The sequence below is a fragment of the Penaeus monodon genome, unplaced genomic scaffold (genome assembly GCF_015228065.2).
Source record: "Penaeus monodon isolate SGIC_2016 unplaced genomic scaffold, NSTDA_Pmon_1 PmonScaffold_1976, whole genome shotgun sequence".
Taxonomy (NCBI): Eukaryota; Metazoa; Arthropoda; class Malacostraca; order Decapoda; family Penaeidae; genus Penaeus; species Penaeus monodon.
The window spans coordinates 20,001-26,873 of record NW_023649437.1 but is presented as its reverse complement, the minus strand read 5'-3'; the positions used below and the strand labels follow the sequence as shown (position 1 = coordinate 26,873).

At 28.9% G+C, this 6,873-nt stretch overlaps 1 pseudogene; it reads left to right on the top strand.

Moving 5' to 3' along the window:
* Positions 1 to 6,689: 6,689 nt before the first annotated feature.
* The window catches only part of LOC119569914, a 15,648-nt pseudogene continuing 15,464 nt past the window's right edge, over positions 6,690 to 6,873 (top strand).

Genomic DNA, 6,873 nt, shown 5'->3' with positions numbered 1-6,873 from the left:
TATGTGTATGCTATATGTGTCAGATATATGTGTCTTTTCTTTATATGTATAGTTATATATTGTATACATATACTTTTTAATTTATATATATCTATATATCTATATATAATATATATATATATTATATATGGTAGTATATATTAGTTTATGCAAGTATAATATAGTATATATACATTTACATATAATACATTATACACATAATATATACATATTAATATATAATATATATATATATATACACAGTGTATATATAATGTGTATATATGTATATATGGTAAATGTAATATATACTATTATTACCCCTTTGCATAACTATATATCTACTTACATATATTATATATATATATATTAATATATATATATATAATATGATTGTATCTATATATAGATATATATACATACATATACATATACTATACACACACACAGATATATATATTATATATATATTATATCTAATATATATCTATAATTATATGTAATATATATATATATAACATATATACATATACATATCACACACACATATATATATATATGTTATATATATATATAATATATATATTATAATATAGATATATATATATATATATGTTATTTATGTGTATCTATATGATGTTGTATCTATATGTATAATATGTACTGTATATATAGTATCATGCAATTTATATGTATAAAATGTATATATTAAGTTATATATCTATATATATGTAGTATATATACATAGAAATGTATAGTATTTATTTTATTAGTTATATTATAATATATATAGTATATACAGTATATACAGGTAGTATATGTGGATATGTTGTATTCTATCAAGTAATAATATCTGTGTATTATATGTATATGGATATATATGTTAGTATCTATGTATAGATACTATTGTTTATATATGTAATGTATGTAGGTATTGTGTGTTTATATATATATATGTATTTATGTGTATATGGATATCGTGTATCTAATCCTATACTATATGTTGTTAAATATCAAGTATATCATATCTCATATCTATATTATAGTATATCTTTAATATCTCAGATATATGCTCTATATTATACATATACTATATATTTACTATCATAGATACCTATTAATATTATAACTTCTATATAGTTTATCTAATAGTCTGTCGTGGCAGTAATATATACAGTATAAAATATTCTCTATACACACACACACTACACACACACTTAAATATATACTATATCTAATATATATCTATATATTATATATATATCTATATATATATTATGATATATAGTATATATAGCATGGTATAGTATATAAACAGCATGTGTATAGTATATAAATAGCATTTGTATAGTATATATATAGCATGTGTATAGTATATATATATTGTATATGTATATATACATATGTATATATAATACATATGTATATAGTAGTAATCTAGTATGTATAGATATTGCATTTACATATATAACGTATCATATAATATATACACATCAATAACGTAAACATATACATATTTAACACAAACATACATATATCTATATATATATAATATATATTATATATATATATATATTCATATATATACATATACATATATATGTATTATATGTATATATGTATATATATGGTATATATATTATATAGATGTATATATGTATATATGTATATATTGTATTTATATATATATAGATACTTTATAATATATAATATTATATATATAGTATTAATATTTTATATATACTTTTTATAGTATAATAGTATATATAAGTTATGGTACTATAACAGCTATTTTATTTATATAGTGTATATATGATATATCTAGTATAGTATATATCATATATCTATATTTATATAAAGCAATGCATATTTATAATAGTATATTTATATATATTGTTAATATATATATCTTATATATTATATATATATGTATTTGTATAAATTATGTATAAATATATATGTTTAAATTCATTGTATATGTATAGTGAAGCAATGTTAGGTTTATGTATCTATATATAATATCTATATAATCTATATATATACTAGTATTGTATGTATATGTGTAATATGTATTTATATATGCATTAATGTGGGTATATGTAATATACGTATATTATATGATGTATGTTACCTGAATATGTATTATAGGTATTGCATGTATAATACACATGAGTATGGTATATTGTAATATATATTGTGTATCTGTCTGTATAATACATGTGTATGTATTTGTATTTATATATTATGTATGTATGTGTATATGTATATTGTATGTATATATATATGTTTTGATATATATGTATATATCTGTATGCATATTGTATATTATGATTATACATATATGTTGGCATATATTGTACTATATATGTTGTATGTAATATAGTGTGTATCTGTATGTTATATATGTGTAATATATTTTAGTATATTGTGTATCTGTATGTATATTGTGTATAATATATAATGTTTGTGTCTTTATATATGTTTTCATATATATCGTATGCTAATATAGGTATATATATGCATGCAATTGTATATATGTTACATATACATGTATGTATGCATATATATATTCTAGAATGTATGTATATAGGTGTATCTTGTATAATATAGTGTATATGGTAATATCTATAAGTGTGATATAATATATGCATATAAATATGTATATCTGCCATTTTATTTGTGTATGTATGCATGATATGTGTATATAATTGTTAGAGTATACATGTTATATGTATGTAATATTCATGTATGTATACATATGTTTGTGTATGTTATATAGGTATAAAAAATGTGTATATGTATATGATGTAATATGTCTATATGTTCTGATGTATGTATATACATATGTATATGTATTATGTGTATGAGTATATATGTGTTTATATGTACATATATGTGTATATAGTATAGTGTCTATATGTTTTTTTTTTTATAATATGTATGCATTATATGTACATAAGTACTGATATCATGTATAGATGTATGAATATACATGTAATAGATTGTATGCATATACATGGTATTATATGTATGCATTATGTATATATATGTGTAGACATAATATATTATATATATTATATCTATATATATATATATGTATAGATGTATGCAGATAGTGTAATATGTATGCATATATGTATATTTGTGTGCATATATATGTATATGTAATGTTCCTATATGTTGTATGGATACATATTGTACATAAGTGTATATTTTATGTATATTGTGTATATGTATGTTATAGATGCATGTGTATTTATGTATATAAGGGTTGTGTGTAAAATGTATTTGTACTGTAGTAATTAAGACATTATATTTACTATAATGTTGTTAACACTAGTAACAACAAAATAAGATAATTGTAAAATATTTTTGATAAATCAAGGAAAATCGGTAACAGGCGGACAGGCAGTAACTTTATATTTGGCTCATTGGTGACTTAGTACAAGTGTAGCTTATCTATGTTTAAATTCATTATAAAGTAACACGTGGAATGTATGCACATACATGCCAAAGCCCGTCAGCAATGGTTAAAAGATATCACCATCGATTTCATGGCAATAGGAAAAATAATGTTTTTCCTGCCTTCAAGGAAAGGTTAAATTAGTAAGTTACCTAGCTAGTCATTACTCCTTGTGGCTAAACACTAGCGAGCATCTGTGTGCAGAAAAAAAATGACACATATTTTCCTCATTATTTATGCATTTTCCCTGGCAGCCATATAGTCAATATTATGTATATATGTATATATATATATATATTATATATATATATATATATTATATATATAGTTTATATATATATCAATACATACATACATACATACATACTCATACATACATACAAGTACATACATACATACATACATACATACATCATATATATTTATATTTATTATTTTATCTTTATATTTATATTTATGTATTTATATGATATATTATATATTCTATATAATATATATTATATATATATTTATATATATATATATATCTATATATATATATATAGTATAGATATATATATTATCTATGTTAAAATGTTATGCATATTAATCATAAACATATGCACACATTATGGTTTTCCTACATTTAGAGTGATTTTCCATGAGCTACTTTAAAGATTTATCAGGATAAAGGAATCCTTAATATTACCTCCTGGCCCCTTAATTAAGTTATATTTCCATTTGCGCTCTTAATTGCACTCTATATCCTTACAGTTTGTTTTGTAAATTGTTGACTACAGTATGAAATGATGCTACCACCAGATTATCTGTTTCAGTCAAAAATGTAGGATTTTTACCATTAAATCCAGCTACGAATAGCCGCGACTGCTTATATGAGTTTCTGGTATATTTGATAACACGTGAGTATTGGATCACTTTGCTCCCTTCACAGTGCACTACATTTTAAAACATATTATAACATGTGTGCATACCTATATAATGTCGACCATGGCTTATTCAGACCTTTAGAAGTAATGGGCGAAAAAGTCCAATGTTTCGTTATGTCAGTTAATATTAGAGTATTCTTTTTGAATGTGGCACAGCCAAAACAAACATGTTTGGCAAACTTGTTTACCATTCATGTTTATTTTATTGCATACCACGCTTAGTATTTTGGCATATATGTATATATATATATATGTAATGTATGATATATGTTACATATGTATGTATATATATGTATGTTATGTATATATATGCATAAATATGTTATATATGCATATATGTATAATTATATATGATATATATATATCGATATACATATTATATATATATATCATTATATATATATATTACATATGCATGTATCATACATACATACATACATACCTACATACATACAGACATACATACCACATACATACATCCCTACTACATACATACATACATACATATATACAGATCTACAATACATACATACATACATACATACATACATACATACATATATACATACATACATAAGACAGACAACAGACAGACAGACAGACAGACAGACAGCAGACAGCCAGACAACAGATAGATAGATGATAAGATGATAGATAGATAGATAGACAGACAGGACAGACAGACATGTATCATCAGCACCTCATCACCATCAAGGGGCTAATCTGACTGGGGCGCATTGCGCATTCCACCCTTCGCTTCCAGCCTGAGGGTCCCCTGATAGTGAGTCCTCCAGGCATCCCTCGGCCCTCTCTAAATCCCCCAACAGTCTCGTCTAGCTGACCAGCATGACCTCCTGGGTCTTCCCACAGGCCTCCTCCATCCCAGGTTTGTCTCGCAAAGAAACAATCTTGATGGGCAGGGTCATCCACAGGGAAATGAGCTAGTGCACATATAGCCATATAGAGTTTTGGCAATCCCAGGATTATGCAAGCAACACTGTCCTATTGCCCCTTTTCACGGTGGTAGCTTTTGGTTGACACATGTGTCCTGCAATTTACCCCATGACCAGCCAAAAGAATTTACGAAAAGCGTCAAGACTCCCACTCCAACCTCCACTGAATAAGTCCTAGCTTTCACTACAATAAAGCAAAACTGGCAGTAATCAAGGCCTTGAAGACTCAGAGCTTGGTCCTTCTGCATGGTACTGAAAACATCTCCAAAAGCTCTTGTTGATCGAGTTCATGGCTCTGAATTGCTAGAACCAATCGTCCTTACGGACTTCCTTTGTCTCGATCATCCCTAACAGAGGCCACCGAAGTCCTGAATCTTGTCTTGGTTTAGAGACCGAGAGACTACCTCTAGGCTCATTGGTTCACATCATGCCAAATGCATCAGGGATCATTGCACCATGACTATAGATAGCACCGTCATCAGCAAAGTCACGGGCTGAGACCTGTATATTGTTCCCATGTTGCGCCACAACTGACATTTGATAATAGCTCTGCCCATTATCCAGGCCATGCAAGGTGTTGAAAAGTGTTGGTGTCAAGGATACAGCCTTGCCTCACCCCATAATTAACAGAGAAGAAGTTTTGACAGGCCCCCACCACACTTTTCAGCACTTTTCAGTACTGGTATAATAGGCCTTGCTATTACCAAGATCTGTGTCAATTCCCTAGGTCACAGAATATCCTATAGCAATCTTGATGCACCGAGTCAACGCCTTCTTGAAGTCAATTTAGGCTGCAAGCGCCTAGCGACCGAACTCATGTCCGTTGTCGGTGTTCCACCTTACTTGAACTTTATGATATGGTCTAATGTGGACTTGTCAGGAGTGAATCCACACTGAATCAAGTCTCTGATGCTTAGTAGGTAATTGTGATCTGTTTCAGAAGAACGTGGGGAAAAACCTTGCCTGGCATACTGAGCAGTGTAATGCCACAAGATTGCTTTAGCCCAATGATCCCTTTTCCCTTCCAAAGAGGGATGACTCACATCCCTCAAACAGTCGGGGCACGGTACTATATGGGCATTCCAACTACCTGGCAAGGCCAATCCAATAGGCGCACCCCCACTTAGCAGTTCAGCTAATACCACATAGCTTGCAACTTTTCCACCCTGCACTTAGAAATTGCCATCCTAACCTCACACACACACCACACACACCACACCACACACACACACACACACACACACCCACACACACACACACACCACACACACACACACACACGCCACACGCCGGCACACGGAGAGTAAGCGACGCGAACAGACGCGCACACACGCACACACACGCGCACACACACACACGCACAGGCACATGCATCAGGCACGGCACATGCACGAGGCACATGGCACAGGCCAAGGCACAGGCACAGGCACGGCACAGGCACACGCCACGCACACGCACTCACCGCACCGCACAGCACACGACGACGCACTACACAACACACACACACACACACACCACACATACCCTATATATTATGTAATATACATACGTA